The sequence below is a fragment of the Acromyrmex echinatior genome, chromosome 1 (assembly GCF_024713525.1).
Source record: "Acromyrmex echinatior isolate Ae372 chromosome 1, ASM2471352v2, whole genome shotgun sequence".
In the NCBI taxonomy this organism is placed as follows: domain Eukaryota; kingdom Metazoa; phylum Arthropoda; class Insecta; order Hymenoptera; family Formicidae; genus Acromyrmex; species Acromyrmex echinatior.
The window spans coordinates 24,019,327-24,038,230 of NC_141852.1; positions in this window are offsets into that span (position 1 = coordinate 24,019,327).

Below are 18,904 nucleotides of genomic sequence, written 5' to 3' on the forward strand. Positions count from 1 at the left end.
AAGGAAGAAAATAAAATTGGCAGAGCGAAGGAGAGGAGGGGAGAGAGAGGGGGGGAGGAGGAGGCTGGTTATACATTGTTCTCGATAATTTCATCTCGTAACAGTGAGATTGTATTTCAATATGGAGTTTGAAAATTTTACACTATAGAAATTTTACACTATAGATTTACACTTCCCATCTCACTTTCTATTTTACATTTGAATTCTGTTAAAATATTGATATTTATACAAGCTTTTCTTTATACTATTTAGAATAAATAACAGCGGAGTTCTCATTGCAAGATATTTCGGCAAATGTATAATATATTTAGGTTCTCCTCGTTCTAAAAGTGTAAATGTAGAAAGTGTAATATGTTAAGTTTTCATAAATTGATTTGTATTATAACGATAGTTATGGAATAAAGTAATATAATTCTGTTTATTATTATTATTTTCGAAACTAATAATTATTATTAGATAACTGATAGCATATGATAACTTTAAATAAATTATTTAATGAAGCGAAAAATTCGTAATATTATATTCAAAATAACAAAGGAACTCGGTGATTTCCAGAATTGACTCTCATATATCGAGATAAATCTCGCGAATTCAATATTTTTCTTTCATACAATAAAATGATGTCGTTAATAAATAAAAAAACAATTCTTCTATGATATTTGAGACTTTATTTTAGCATTGCTTTATATCACTTTTTGAAAAGCTGATTTATAAAAATTCAATATTTTGTATCGCAGCTATGCATATAAAATTTAAAATGCTTAAAATTACAAATATACACTATCGTTCGAATGTTTGATAGCACTATTTTTTTATTATTATATATTATATATTATGTGCTACAAATTGATACAAATTGATACAAATTGATTAGACTAAAATTAATTGACACGTACATCGAATTTTTATATATTACATTTGCATAAATAAATATGGCATTATATATATTCTCTATGCGAAGAAAATATTGATGCACATGATCGCGAAATTCATTATGCATCTTTCATGAATATTGAAATAGCTGGTTATATTATACTTCAGGAGTATAGCTATCCGTTAAATTCGCAGACAAGTTTAACTTACATACATATGGTACATGGTACTATACAAACCAGAGAAATATCTCGCCTAATATAGTATACTACATGTTGCTGTTGTACGCAATAAACGTGCATTATTCCCATTTCTCACATAAAATGTGCTTATTTTAAAGCACAATATGCTGTGAACAAGGCTTATCCTCCCAGTTTACGTAACAATAATTTCTAGGATAAAATGCAGCTTAACGTGTTTATCAAATGCTAATATCTTTCTTTAGATCATATAATTATGAAATATGTACAATTATCTACATAATTTTTACAAGATCGCGAATATCTTTGCTCTCCGAGTGATTACATTAATCTTACTTTTTCCAACATGCAAAAAAATATCTAATATATACGTGATGTATATATTAGACAATTTTTTAAACAATTTTATTGTTTTAAAGATGTTTGATTTTAAACACACAAGCACATATTATTTATACATAGCTTTTGTACATATGTGTGTGTGTGTGTGTGTGTGTGTGTGTGTGTGTGTGTGTGTGTGTGTGTGTGTGTGTGTGTGTGTGTGTGTGTGTGTGTGTATGACATATTGAGACAGAAAATTATACAGTTTTTTATGTTTGATTTGAACACATTTGCACATTGTGTATGTGTGCAATTTAGTCATTGTCATCGTTAAGTTCTCACCTGATGTTCATCTTTAACCCTTTACTTTCGAATGCACGAATTCGTAAATTTCGCTCCTGAGCACAAAAACGAGGTGTGACCCTTTCTTGGAAAAAGTATGCTAATATTTTAAAGAGCAGCCTCTTTAATACAGCTGTCGCTCTCACGAGAGTGCACTTCTATTGCGGTTACTGTTATATCTTTCTCTTTTTACGATTATTAGCATATGCTACTTTTAGGCTTTACATTATTAATTTTTCATAATGCCATTTGAAACATATTTAAAAGAAAGAATACCGCGTATATTATTATATAAAACATTTAAAGAGTAAAAAATATTTGGACATCTTGTTTAAGTACGAGATCATTTTAGAAAATATGTAAAACATCTCATAGTATTTAACACATTTTCAAAATGACCTTGATTTAAACAAAATGCCTGCATATTTTTAATTCTTACATATATTTTTAATGTATAATTATATAATATAACAATTATATATTAGGTGTTGGAATTAATTCGTAGCGTTTTTAATGAAAGAATGTTATTTATTTCACATGAGCATTAAAAAATACATTAATGAAAGTACTTCCCATCACTTGTAAAACGCTACGAATTAATTCCAACACCTAATAATTTAACAATTTTAATTTTAATGCGTTATTTCTTGTTATTTCGACGTTAATTGTAACGATTCCCGCAGTCTAGCACTAAAGACTCTCACGGCATTTCAGAGACGCATTGTTTCTCGTTCTCACCACTGCTCTCATCCCTGCCTGGCTTCTACGTCTGATGCGATTCGAGGCTCCATGTAATCCATGATCGTAAATCGGGATTAAACTTAGTGCCACTTCCGGTGAGGCTACCACTGGTCAGCGAACAAGTACAGAGTGTACTTCGTGCTCTTACTTTGAAACAGTTTCTTAAAGGGTTCCGTCGCGCAATCGAGAATTGACGTTTTGACAAGCGAATATAACTTTTTCTCGAGTGTTCGTAATAAATATAAATTAAATTTGTTCTTCGCACAGCATTTATATGTGTGTTCCAATTTTAATCAAAATATATCTCTACATGATTTTATATTATTTTAAACACAGTGCTTCAAATATATAATTACATAAGAGATAATTAATAGATTTAAAAAAATTGAATTATTTTCTGATCTGTAATTTTATATTTTTATATTTTTTATTCACTCCTTTTATATGCGCATATATATATATATGGGATATATGTTTTTGTAAAGTATATGTATATACGAGGAAAGAAAGTAACATGTTATTTGTAATGCCATTACAAATCTATATTGCCTACGCCGTATCCGAACCGCATCTATATTTCAATAAAAAGTATTGCAAAATTGTTTATACTGATAGATTTTATTGAATGTAATGAATTATTACTTTTTAAGTAACGGTAACGAATTACTTTTGAGAATCAATAATTAGAGAATTGGTAATTAGTTACTATTTTGACTCCATAACGGTAATTAGTTAATTTAAAAAAATAATTTTTCATTCTTTGATATATACACGTGCTTTGTAGTACGTGTATTACTATAAACTACAAACCATGGTGAGTGCGTATGCTTTGATTTTTACACTGGAGATTTCATGTACTGCAGATAGAACATGAATTTTTACTTCCGCTTCACGTTGCTGACACTTTACAAGGTTACAACATCATCACAAAACATATTCGCGTATTCGAATTTTTTTTTTCTTTTTCTATTTTCTTTCTTAAATTTTGTAATGAAATTATATTATCAGCGTAACAGAATCTTTTTAAAATACCTGCTAATCAAATTGTAATAATTTAAATTATAATCAAATGATATTTTAGCTAATCCATTAGCTAAAATATCATTTGATTTATATATATATATATATATATATATATATATATATATAAATAACGTATGTGTTTTTAAATATATTATATAAAATTGAAAGAAAATATTAAGAAATAATTTGCATTTTTAAGATTCATTGTAATATTTGCTTTATGACGGAAATTAATAAGAAATAAAGTATTCAATGCTCGACAGGAATTAAAAAAGTATGTCTTTATATTTGTATGACGAGACAAAAAGCATAATTTAAGGTATTGAAGCCATTAAGTGGAATATAATTAATAGTCTTGCAATTAGTCTATTTAGCACGATGGAATGCATTCCAGTTTATAACTTATAAATTTATAATAATTAAATTTTGCTAATTAAATAATGAGACTTTAACAGATAATTGATAAATAAATATATTTCGTGTAATAAAATTTATGTAACATAATTATATTATAAGTATAACATTCAAAAATTAATCTTTGTTTTATTACAGTGAAATCTGAAAGTTTTATTGTAGTTTTATCGTAGTGAAATTTAAACGTTCTTAATTCTATGTGAATAAAAAGACACAACTTAAGGAAGAGTTTAAAAGGAAGAGAAATAGCAATTATACTATTTTCTTATATAGTATAAAATGATTGATATTTTTTTTTAATTTGTAATCATTGATAAAATACAAATCATTTAAATAGCAGAGAAAGAAAGTACAACGTTGAAATGCCTTTTTGTCTTTCCTTTGTGGAAAATTACGGTGAATTAGCGTATTTAATATAGAATACGTAGCTTCACGCATAGTACATACTTTCAATTCCTATCGCGATAGCTGTGGAACGTCGGTCATCTGAAAAGCTCGTCAAAGGATCATAAAAATACCCCACATGTCGCCCAAACTCGCTCGATCACGTCCGCGAGTTGTTTTACGAGCATCTATCGGGACGTGTCGTAACAAGAGCATTGCAGCGCCATTCCCTCCTCCTGTTCCCACCCCGCATCGAATGCTAGCTACATCCCCTGAATGATATTGACAGGAAAAAAAGAGAGGCGCAAAAGAATATACGACCGATTGAAATTCTTTCCCTACTCGTATCATGATAAAAGCGCGTGTAAATGTAATATCACAACATGAGCAATTGCGTTTGCTTCTTCTCCGGCAATAAAATCCTCCACGTCAGGATCGTTATGCAAAGGGAGGATCTTCGATGAATAGTGGTGTAAAAGACTGCTTTAAAAATAGCATGCATAATATCACCTTTCTAATTTAACCGCAATTTCCATTACCTATCTTTACTCATACTTACTGTTGTGTACATATTTACTTTATAAAACAGTAGATATATTCGTTCTTTAATTTACCGTGACAGTAGAGTTTATTATGTAAAAGAATTTATATTAATGCACTATTTATTTTCTAATAAATCATAAATACATTAAACAATTTTTAATACGGTACTTTTATTTCTTATCTTGCGATTTTGCAATTTTAACAATACGTTATTTAATTATTTAACTAATCAAATTTTCTTCATGTATTCCAATTAATTTACAAAAAATGCTATAATGCGAAATTGGTAATGCAAAAGTTTATTTGAATGTTACTTCTCTTAGCTATGTATATTTATAATTCGATAATGTTACATTTATGGTATACTAAATTATATCTAAACGTTTGTTTACAGCTTTATTATAATTATAACATAATCGTTTATTGATGAATTTAGTAGAATACTTTTGCAGTGCATAGCAAATTAAACGTTTTTTTGTGTGATTTGTGAAATAAATGTCTCTTAACGACAATATTCATACACGAGATAATAGCGAGGACATCCTTTCATTTTATACTGCAATAATTTTGTTCGCTCGTCGTTCCCTCTCTTTCTCCCTTGATCGGTCCTATAACTCCTTTGACTTGTCTCATAGCAGGGAGGAAAAGCGGGAATTCTTGTATTTAATTTAGCGCGAGGCTTTTAATCAGACCGCGCTTCAAACGCATACTCGAATACTCACTTGAAGGGGAAATTGAAGGGCCAAACTTAAAAGGCTTTTTGAAGATTTAAGATGTGCCCCTCTTTCGCTTCTATTTCTCTCTCTTTCTTTCGTTCTTTCTCTATCTTGTCAGACAAACGATGTCTCTCGTCGAATCGTGTCTGCTTTAAATTTACCTCACCTCTACCTCGCTGATATCTGAGAGGCATTACGAGGATGAAGAGACATAGCTCGTGTACATAATTTAAATTGGATTTAGATAGCGTAATCCAAGTTTCACCGATTGGCGAACGTTAATATTTGGTGTCGCTAAGATTTCGCAAACTTGAAATAGAATAGTTTTCCATTAATGCTTACTGTCGATAAAATTTTTTTGACACTCGTGTAATTTTCTACCGTATTATATCTTGTTGTGATAGAATAATTGATATCAGAATAATGTTTAATTTGTTTATATTAAAAGAAAAATATCGCATAATAATAACGAACATCATTCAAATATAAACTTTAGTATTATTAAATTATTCTATGTTACAATTTTGCAAATAAGAAGTAAAAGAATAGGAAGAAGATGTTGTGAAATATATGATCTTCAAAGAAATTCCTGAGAAAATATTTACAATATATGCATACTTATTTATCTAAATTTTAAATTATTGTGTTCTTTAAAATCCGCGATCTCGCTATACCGAAATGTATAAAAGTAAGAAGTTTTTACGTTAACATAATAAAAGTGCTTTTCGCTTTGCAGAGCTCCTAGAACTTTCGGATTTTCAAGTCCGCAGAACGATCATGAGAACTGAAAGTTTCTTCATACATTCGTCGCTACGTGTAACCTATTCAAGCTTAAGTTCGTCGAACCTGATCGAGGAATTGTAGGAACGTTGCAACTAACATGCTAGTCGAATTTCACAACTAGTTTCTCCCGATACCACGTAATGTTAGCACGAATTTCCCTAAAATTACCACTGTGTTGTAATGTAATCATCGTAATTACAATTGTACTCTCAATTATCGTTGTAACAGGATTCATACACAATGCTGTTTTGGCCATACCTAAATAGGTATAAACGCACAATTAACGTAAAATTTTTACACACACACATACACACCACAGACTTATACATATACAACTAAATTTAGATAACAGATTCGTTCAGCAGACAAGAAATATATCGGAAATGACTATTCATATTTCATACTTGTAAAAAAATGGTTGGACAGTGTTATTTATGACAATTTAATAAGAAGTAACAGTAATGTTCCATAATTCTTCCAGAAAGAACAATAAATCTCTCAAATGTCCGTACAACAGATGGTGATAAATGATTGAGTGACGTTATCGTTTATTCTTGCAAATTTTAAACAAAGTTCTCCGGGTTTTTTTCGAGGCACACACACACACACACACACACACACACACACACACACACACACACACACACACACTGTTTGTTAATTAAGTGTATTTTAAACATGTGTTTAAACATGTGTTTTAACAGGCATTTAAATCCGGAATATCTCCATTTCTTGTGTCAATTGGCAGCGACTTGACGTTGGTGGGAAAGGCGCGTACGCTTTGCATTTTGCGGACATTTTGCTTCGCAGCGTACGCGCACGCGGTGCTGCATAAATTATGCTCGGGCTGCCGTGCAAAAAAAATTTGAAAATTTAATTTGCGCGGCGTCCGGGTACTTTAAATCAACGGTAAACCGACAGCGCTCGTACATCTCGAACGCTTATAGAGCGTGCGCGGCAGATGTTTGAGCTAAATCAACTGCCTTCGAACGCCGCGCGCCGCAGAAACTATCTGTTCCGGTGTCAAAACAGCTGTGCTTAATTAAACGTATACAATGGATGTGTTGTGCGACGGTGGGTAGGACGTCTCAAAACAACACGCTTAATTGCACGCGTAGGCGTTTCGGTCTTAATGTATCTATGATAACATAGAGAAACAAGGATCACAAAATAAACTATATTTGGTGTGATTTCATTGTTAAATATTAGACACGTCAGTTTAGCTGCCTGTATTTTTCATTTATTTAGTGGCGCTTGAAAAATAACTAATAAATATTAAGTAATCACAGGGAGAGGATCATTTTTCGCTTACATAAAACAGATATAATAATTAAATAATAATTTTCATTAATATTTAATTAATAAAAACTTGTATTTAAATGTACAAATTTTAAGTTCTTACAATTTATCAATTGATTTAATATAATCATTGATCATTTTATATTATTAGTTCTTATACTTTAAAATGATTTATTTACAAATGAATTATTTTTTTCAAATTTTTTTTCAAATATGTAATAAAATTGAAATTACGATATTATTAATTAAGAGAGCATTGAACGTAAATTAAATATTAACTTATTGCAATTGATTCTCATTGTCAGTGGAAAATTTATTATATCAGTTAGCAATTATGAGTATTATATTTAACTAATAGTAAGATTAATAAGAGTATGAAAAAGAATATTATGAAAGTATAAAGACATTGAGAATAGAAGCTCATTATGAGCTTCTATTCTCAAATGAATCAAATATTTGATCAAAGTATAATAAACGAAAGTAGAATAAATTGCTCAGTTTATATGCGATATAAGGATGATCGGCGAATTGTTTCGGTTATCAGTAGTCCGCAGCTCTCACGCGGTCTAGAATATTCGGGGAGGGGCTGACGGGCGATGCATTAATTAATTACGGACCGATTACTTGGTGTCCCTATGCTCTATAATCGTATTAGGTTTAATCCTCGTCCCATATGTCCAACATATATTAATTTGTATGATGGGTGAAACAGTTTCCAAACAATTTTATTAGATACATAATTGTTAAATTTATGAAAAAAACTTCTTATATTATCAAAAATAAATATTATTTTTATTTTATTATATAAAGATATTACGGAACTTTGTCTTGTAAAGCGGAAATCTAATAAATTATCACAACATTATACAGAATATTATATGAATCTTTAGAATTACTCGTGTATCTCATTTTGAAGAGGTGTACTTTACGTATTCATGTATAGAAAAACCTAAATCTCTCTCTCTCTCTCTCTCTCTCTCTCTCTTTCTCTCTCTCTGCTGCATCATGAAATGTAGTAACGTCAAAATGTAGTTCTTGAAAATTCATTGTAACAGCGTCAGTTTTGTGGTATTATACAGCCAAGAAAATCTGTGAAGAGAGAACAGACATCGCCTCTCATTTATCATAGTCAATTTTTTCCTGCCACCACCGAGGTCACTTGCATCTGGCACTTGATTCTTTCTGACGAATTTTCAGACAAAATTCAGACGGAGCGGCGCGACGAACAACTTTGAGAATGGCGCGAGAATGGTGGATTACATTTCCCATGTAATTCGCAGGAGCGAAATCGGGAAAATTGCGGGCGCGATCTGTGCAGGCGAAACGAAGATAAGTGAAACTTTTCGATAGGGGCTTTGTTTTGTAATTCATTAAAAGTCCGTAATTCTCGAACGGTAGCGACGCGCGCTACCACCAAATGGGGGGTTGGAGGGAGAGAAACGGAAATGAAGAGATCCAGTTGATGATGCGATTATTGATTATCTAATTATCATAATTGTTCGCGCGGTTATTGCGGTACGTTTTCAAATGTAAAATGAGTCGTGCAAAACGTGCCCGATATTCCAAAAGTGCTTCCAGAAGTCGAATTAATTTTCGCGAAAGCTTGACACTCGTATCACTTAACAGCCCCGCTTTCGGACAAATAACTTCCAATTTTCTCTCTCTCTCTCTCTCTCTCTCTCTCTCTCTCCCCTCTCTCTTGCGTTTGAATTAAATTGCGCGGTGTCTGTAAACGGTAATGATGTATCATTCATACAGAGCAATTCAGCAATCAATTACATGAATGGAATCACTTACAAATCATGAATAATACGCCACAAATGTCACGCTTGGTCAAATCACAGTTGGACAGGTTTTAAACAGATATTGATTTTTATATATTGAATGATTTCAACGAGAGAATAAATCTTGCTAGAAAGCTATTTTTTTACACGAATTTATAGCTCACTGATTCAATATATATGCAATATGAAATAAAAGTACATATTTAAAAAATATACGGAGATAAATGAAGTATATTTAACTTATTGATTATATAAAATATCGGATAACGGATATTGAAACATACATGTCGTTTTTTTATTAACGTTATTTCTTCAAAGTTTATATCATATTTAACATTTTTCACAGTACGTCCTCGTTAAGAAATGTTTGCTTTTTAATAAACGTCGATTAAACAAAGCTTAAAACAAATAAAGATTTTAAAAATAATGGCTTTTATTTTTCATATTTTATTCGCTGAATATTGACAATAACGAAATACAAAAATAAATCAAAATAAATATAAAAGTAAATGAAAATAAAAATTTGTTAAATTTAAACGTAATATGAAATATTATAAGAAATTAGAAGAACAATTGGTATTTTTTTATAGAAAATTGTATTCTCATATTATCTGAAACAGATCAACAGCACATGCGTCTATATATGTAATCGAATTTGTATCGTCTGAAAACAACTTGTTTCGATTTTTCCGGTTACGCTCGATTTCATATACTTTGCATGCTATTGACTAAGTATATATACATTTTTATCGTTTACTTCCCTTCGCCAAGCAGAGGCCAAACGCAATAGTGCCAAATGCAATTTGCTGCAACGGACAGGGATGTAAACTGACATGAGAATAGTTTCTGTATTTCTACGATAGCCATAAGCCAACTGTGTACTACAATTTATTAATGTATCTACGAAATTTTACTTCTTTTTATTGTGGCTGCAAAATTTTCTCAAAGAACATGAAGGTTTAAAAAGCAAGAAATAGAGTTTCAGAAAATATAACGTTGGAAAGTTTAATAAAATTTAAAAAATAATAATATACATTTTATGTCTGAATTCTTGAGACATAGTCTCTTCGCCTATAAGATATCATAAAATTGTCATCTAAAACCGATCACTCAATGTATATTGATATTTAAATTTTATCAATTTTTACGATGAATCCGTAATAACGGTTGCACCATTTTAATTCAGACGAAAATTGATATGGCTGCAGAAACGTTTATATCGTGTCACATACAAATTTCAATTGAATGGTCTATTTTAAAATCAATCTGTGCGAGCGGTTATTTTTTTATTATATTTTTTATTGTATGCATCATGACACCTCGTCCAATTTTAATATCTGCAATTTAACTTCTCTATACGAATGCAGTCGCTATTATATTCGAGAAACAAACAAAGATGTGACAATTACGAGCATAATTATTTCTATAGTAGGATTATATACTTGTAGGTTCTTAAAGCGGCTTAATCCAACTTCATCCACAAAGCTGAAACTATATTCCATAAGCTTTAGAAAGTTCTCAACTGCCATACGATGTCATTCGCCTTAGCATTTTGATCTTTAACAGCTTTTACTTATATATGTTTCCTCACGAAAATAATAAAGAATAAAAACTTGTTTTACTGCCTGATATTAGCTATTATAATTAAAAATTGTTTACAATTTTGTAAAAATATTAATTTACACAAGTATTCGTATCACATAAAAATATATTAATAATGATCCGTGAATGCGTAATTAAATGTAACCAAATTAAGTCTTCCCAAAGACTTTACAAATTAAAATTAAATATTTTACGAAGTTATCTTACACATAGACAAGATATTTCCTTTCTGGAAATGTTTCTATAAGTGAGTCAAAATGGCTCCTAAGGGAGTGGTTATATTACGACAAGTATTACGTACATGATATCCTCAAGGGGACTTTGTGTCACCTCTGTATTAACTTTCCCTCAACTTGTGCAACGTTCTAGAAATATCAGGGAAAGCATTTCTAGCCGCTTTAATGAACTCTCCAAGCCTCTCAAAGATTGCTGCCTCCGAAGATATTGCGCGGTTGGTTGGAAAATGAAAAGTAATTTTATTACATAACTTTTTTTACACCTCAACTCAATTAACTTTCAAAGATACAGTTTATTTACAGAAAAACTGTTCTCCTGAATGTATTGAAAATTTAGCGCACAAATTATGCTAAAAAATAGTTCTTAAATATTTATTCATAGATTTCAGTCATAGATTTGAAAAATCGCTCATTGCAAAGATTATTCTTATGATATCTATAAAATAGAATAAAAATTGTAATTGTAATTATAAAAAGTAAAAACGTATATTATATTCGGATATATTTGTATCTTTAAAACATGCATCACACTTTAGCGATAGCACCGAGAAACATGTCGTTCATCCGTTTTATCCGAATTAGAGGATAAAATCCGATATCGAGTATTGGTAAGCTGAAATATCCGACCTTAGATTTATGTTCGGACGATGAACGACTTCTAACGAAGGCAAGATGGATTGCCTGGTCTTACACGTTGCACAACGAATTAGGAAAAGAGCACAATACATGCGTAAACGAACTCGCAACATCCGTTTTATCTTAACGTAATGGTACTCAAATGATTTCTAATGGCGACTTAAAAATCATGTTTGTCCTACAAACGTGTACTGATTATTTGTCAATTAATGAAAATTTTTATTCAAAAAATACTTCAATTATATGAATATTTTATTAAGTATATAAAAAAAAGACAAATAAGAGTATATACATGTATCAAAGCGTAAATATATTAAATAAATAAAAATTACATGAAATTATACATTAAAAAAAAACACTTAACGCAATAGAAAATTTAACGTATATGGTTTAGTTTATTTTTTATCTATTTTCAAATCATTAAACCATTATTATCTAATTTAAAATGGAGTTCCTAAATTGAAGGATGGTGAAATTTTTGAATAACATATCCTTTTTCAATATAAAAAAATCTTACAAGAAACATCCATTACTTGTTAAGAAACAAAATATTGATCAAAATTTGTTATTCAGTATAATCATATTGAATTAAATATTAAAAACGTTATAATTCTGATATTATATGAGTTATATTTCTTTGTTCTAATATTATATGAGTAATTAACGCATAAGAATATTACAAAAGGATAAAAAATATTGTACAAAACTCGAGAAATAAGTCAATAGATAGAGATCATTGATAAATATATGATATAAACTTGCAATCGCTATTTGTTTTAAACGGAACATTAATTCGGCGGAGTTCACCAACTTGATGTGCTACAATGGACAAAATAAAGGATTGCCGTCATGCAGTTTTCTTCGCCGTCGCCATGACACGACGCGACGGATGAAACATTGAAGAGTAATTTCCGGATGCGATTCGTCGTGGTGTAATCTTGCACGTGTGATTCCTCTGGCCGGCGGAGTCTGCTTGCAAATTACAGTGGCAAATTACCCTCGAAGTGTCCGAGTTTGTTCGTCCAAAACTCGCGTGTGTGTACGTGTCCCCGCCGCGTGTGCTACGTGCATCGGGCTCTTTTCGCGTTTCCATCCCCCGCTTGCGGGGAATACCCGACGACGGTGTTGGTCCCACCTCGCAATTTCCTACACACAACTTCCACAGTTCGTTCCAACTTCCGGGACACTTATAATTGGTTTCCTGATACCGCGGTGCCGAGAGAATGAGGGAGCACGAGATGTGTAGATTACAGGCAGAAAGAGAGACAAATTGTGCGCGCGGGCGCCGCGTGCCTTCGGGTAATACAAGTCCGACTAGCGGAATAGTGGGTGTGTTCTAAACCCCGGCTAATGTAAAGCATCTGTAAGCTTGAAGAACTACAGTTCATTGTACATTTGTGAAAATAGAGTTTGTACGATGCAATGTATTGGCTATAAATGAAGGAAATTCTTGCTTTATCAAATTTATATTCTTTTCAATGCATGCCGTTGATTGGTGTGGACATTTTTTTGTCTCTCTCTCTCTCTCTCTCTCTCTCTCTCTCTCTCTCTCTTTCTCTCTGTCTCTTTTGTATATGTAAAGTTTTTTGCTTTGATATTTATCGATTAGTTTTGGCTTGGCTTGATTTGTCTCTTCCGATTGCAACGTTAAATTGAGTTTCACAATTGAAATAGTTTGCATAATAACATTGAAATTAATTAAAATTGCTTCCTCTCTCTCTCGTATATGTAAGGTTTTGCTTTGATATTTATCGATTTGTTTTTGTTTGCCTTGACTTGGCTTTTCCGACTGCAGTGCTAAATTGAGTTTCACTTTCACAATTGAAATAGTTTGTACGCGTAATAACATTGAGATTAATTAAAAGTTATTTGCTGATTTTATTCTGTCGGATTTTTTAGTATAATAGTGACAAATATTTACGTTAGATTTCTGGAATTATAAATCCGGATTTTCCATCAAATGCAGAGTGACAGTATTTTCAGGAAAGAGCGAGGGTATAGAAAAATCTAGAAATCAAAGATTCGACGTTGTCGATTTCTGTGAATAAAAAATATGCTGTAATATTTTTTAATGTAGATTTTACCTAGTACGGATTAATTAAATTTAATTTTAAGATAAATTATGTGAAAATTTAATTCTTCGGCTAATATTATATATGAAAGATATACTGATTTTTTGAAATATTTTATTAATGACGGTAATGAAATCGCAAAATTTTATGAAATTTATTTATAATTATCCAATAATGAGATTACACGAATACTTTAAAATGGCTTAATTTTAATTTATAATCAGATGCATAATAAGGTCACATATAAAACATAACAGAATTATTATAACGCATAATTTAAATTATCATAAACATATACGCGGTATGTAATTATCACACAGTTTTAATTGAAATTACTTGAAAAATTTAATAGCATTTTAATGGTATATCAATTGAAAATAGTTAGTATGTGTTTATACCGATTATATTGAACAATAAATTTTGATAAACAAATTTTGATATTTCTCAAATAACAGTTGTGTTTCATGTAGATTTACCAAGTATTAAGGAATAGAAATTGGTAAAGCAGTGTTATTAAAATTTACTTGACATTATATGATTCTCAATTATCTATAACAATGCATTTAAAAGTCTTGAAACTATTCCAGTGAGATTTTAATATACTTCGTGGAGAAATAGTATAAAAGGAGAGGAAGGAGGAAAACAAAAGCATTATATTTCTGAAGGAAAAAGAGGAGGAGCGGAGAGGAGAGGGGAAAGAGAGAGAGAGAGAGAGAGAGAGAACGTGATTCTCTATTAGTTTCCTCCATAAAGCAATATCATTTGTTTTCAATAGCCTCTCACTCTATAAACGCCGTCGACATACAAGCTCCACGCCCAACGTGTGTAAACTCAGCTTAACGGCGCCCGTAAATTCAGGGAAGTATATAACGGGTACTGTGTAACGTAGGCAATCGAAACAGAATACCGCGAATTATCGTAGATGCATAAACTATCAAGTGACTGAAGTCACAATCGGAACTTCGCCGCTATCTCGAATAGAGGTGTCGAATTAATCATCCAAGAAATGTTACGATTGAATTCAACTCCTTCTCTCGCTTTCTGAATTAATTGCGCTTACTAAGCCGCTGCAAGAATTAAATTGAATGTGTCGCATAATTGTTCTGTTCTCAAGTTTCTTCGAATTTCACACCCTACGCATTGCAGTCTTTGCATATAATCGCGCAATACTATTAAATCTCTCGTTTGTTGTAGAGAACGAAATGTTTCGTCCACCTCTTTGAGAGAAGAAGACATTTAATTTCTCGGTCCCAAGATAGATTGATAAATCAATAACGTCGCAATGTCAATACATTGTTAGCAACGTTTGATAGATACGCGAGAACGAGGCGGCGAGAGTGCTGTGGAGTAAAAATTTGCACGTCGCCCTTGTGTTTGCGTACATTCGAGTTTTCATGGAAGTAACGGAGGCTCGTAAAGTACCGTAAAAATCTGAAAGTTGAAGGTAAAATATGCGCTCCGGGAAAAACGTAGGTAATTCATACCTTCGAAAATTCCATCCGTTTCTATTTGACGAAGTAATATAAATAAATAGTTACAATGCGAAATTAGACCGACGAGAATAAATCAATTAAAAGAAATAGTTCTATTTTCAGTCAGATCAGATCTTAGTGTTTAAATATTTTAACGTGAATTTATATACATATCCAATTCTGCAAACCGTCGACATCTTTTTCAGTATTGAAACGTAATTATGAACAAAACTAGAGTAGTAATATCATGTACAGTATAAGTAAAAAAGAGGGCATGAAAAGAGCGAATAATTCATTAGCTGTCTTTCTATTTACGTATATCTTAATTTTAACTTATTTTTGAACATTATGAGTGATAAAAGGAAAGAATCTCTGTTTTTTTCACGACAATCTTGGGAATATCCCACTTATTTTGCAAGACATTTCGCCGTAATTCTCGACATAAATTACGCGTTAATAGCCGCCGCCACCGCCGCCGCTGTTAGACGTTGATAAGACGAAATAAGATTTCCATTCTCATCTTGGCGTCTCGCGCCTTGTTTTGTCGCCCGTTTATATCCTGGCATCTATCTTTTGTGAGCCCGGTCGACGTTTCCCATCAGTGCTACTTCCGGAGGAAGCTGGTGGAAGTACCTCGTCGACAACGAAAACGACATGCACGTCACGATGCAGTTAATCGACCACATCCTGCGATTGTCGGCAAGACAATTTTCGCCTCCACCTCGGTACCAAGCAGAGCAGAGGCGGCGGCACCGGTGAAACCGCAATGGCGCCTCGTTTGTAGTAGCAGAAGGTTGTATGTAATAAGAGAGACTGGCACTCGTCTTGGCACCGGTCGATAAGCGACGAAAGCCATATAATGACTAACCCGTCATTTCTAAGGCGACGTAGCAAACAATTTTGCATCAAAGTCACGTTGTGAAGAAAAAAGTAAATTTAATAATAATAGTTTTAAATGCATTAACAGTGATTTGGAAAAAAAAACAATACATAATAGTACATGATAAAATACTAAGTGCATACAATAAGTGAGGCTGCAGCTGGAAAGGACAAATTTAGATATCTAACTTGGATAAGGATCAGCACAGAAAAACTTAAGCAGTAAAGCCTAATCTACAATTGCGTAAAAGTTATTGTATATTATAGTTATAAATAAACGTAATTGTAAGAATTCTTCAATTGGACGTTCTCCTTGTAGTTGTAATTCGTTAATTCTTACAATTATAACTACATTTAGGTACATAATTGTAGATCGGGCTTAATACAGAAGCAATAAAGGAATTAATATGTTGGATTTGCTACTATTTACATTATGACCTTACAGTCTCTAGTGTCTCTACTGTAATTGGCCATTTCGCTTACTGTTTACGTTTTACTGTTACGTTGCTTAAGTTTTTTGTGTGTTGTGATCCTAATACATACAGGTATATCTATGTGTAAATGTATTACAATTTACTGAACGTAAATGTTTAGAATGTTTACATAATGTGAACAAATATATTTATTAAAAATGAAAATATGATTCTGACGATAATTTAAACATTTCAAATCAATCTACATTGAGATTCACACTGAAAGAAAAGATTGGCTGAATATGGCATAGCATTTTTAATAGGTTGCATTAGTCAATTTTTGGTAACATTAGCCTAATGAAATCTTATATTGACATTGCAGATAAGCTAATATAACCAAGATTGGTTGCTACAATAAAAAATTGGCTACTGCAGTCAATTAAAAATGCATGCCATATTTTATCATCTAATTTGCAGTAGCAGTCAATCTTTTCTTTCAGTGCAGTAATCAGAACAATCAATATTACATTGTGCCTAAGAAAAGATAAAGAAAGGCGTGTATGTTATATGTCAAAGTATGTGACATCTTATTCCAAGTTAGAAAATCGTATCAACTGTCCTAGTTTCGAGATATCTATAAAGATATCCTGTGTGTTCCTAAAAGATTTGATCAAACTTTTAACGCTAACTTCAAAAATAAAATAAATTCGTATAGACGTGCGCAAATAAGATCTTCTATCTAGATTATAATACTTATTTATTTGGAATATTACACATAAGAAAGAGTTACAAATTTTATATTGTTGTATCATATGGTGATTGTGTGAAAGATACGTTTAATATAATTACGTATTCTTTAAATCTCGTGGAGTGACATCTCACTCAAAAAGATTGAAAATTTAGCCTGTTTTGAAAAAAAGAAAATATGGCCATTCTTGTTCAAGAGTGACAGATTTTCACTCTTTTTAGAGTAAGATTTACTCTTTTAAAATGAGATTCACTCCAAAGGAATGAAATCTCAATTTCTTTTTTGGAGTGCAATACCAAGATAAACCTTACTCCAAAAAAGAAATTAAAATTTCACTCCTTCGGAGTGAATCTCATTCCAAAAGAGTAAATCTTCCTTTGAAGAGAGTGAAAATCTGCCACTCTTGAACAAGAGTAGCCATATTTTTACTCTTTTATTAAGACAGCCTATATTTTCAAGTCGAGAGAGTTCTCTCCAAGAGATTTAGAGAATACAAAGCGAATGCGTATGATGTACTTTCGCTCACAATATGGTGTGTGTTCAATGAGATCACTTATAATATTTTCTTTGATAGATACATAAATACAAAGTTAGAAGGATATAATTTGAACATTAAGTATTTCTGCAGCAAAATGTATTATATATAAGTTTTTTTTTCTAAAAGTCGGTAGAATTAAATTGTCAAAGTTTCTTTTCATAAGAATCAATTTTGTAATTCATATTAAAGGAATGATAGGTATATCGTGAATAATTCATATATTGTGATATATATTTTATCGGATGTTATTCTCGATTGTGTTATCATTGAATCGTATTAGAAAAATAAATGATAAATAGGAAATAGCAAATATTATTTCTAATAAAGTGTCTCCTTTATTATTCTTGATTGTATTATTAATTACTGAAGTGTATTAGAAAAATTATTTAAAATAGCTAATATTAATTCTAAAAAAATAAAATATTCCTTTTACATAAAATCGTGCCAATAACGGCTGTAAAATTTATAAATTTATGATTCGATATGAGGAATATCAGTCGATAAACGCTATGAAGTTCCATCAGGTTCGTACATGAACCACTGGACTTTGCTGACGCACTTAATTAGGCGTTGATTAATGGATGTCCGTGGTGCCAAGGGGTTGCACAGCCGGCAGGTGTATAGATGCAATTGGTGGGTCCGGCAACGGGAGAGATCGCAGAGATTACTTGATCGGATTAGTATGTTCGCTAAACCGACTAGCCGCTGTTCCCTGCCTCCTCTGCGTCCATCCTTGGTATCGATCTATGAACGATTAATTTCCGTTTAGATGATGGTCTCAGGTGTACAAGTACTCGTTATGGATACCAAACACTCGCTACCTACCGTTATCCGCTATCAACAGATAACAAGTATCATTTACACATATTGTAAACTCTCTTAACA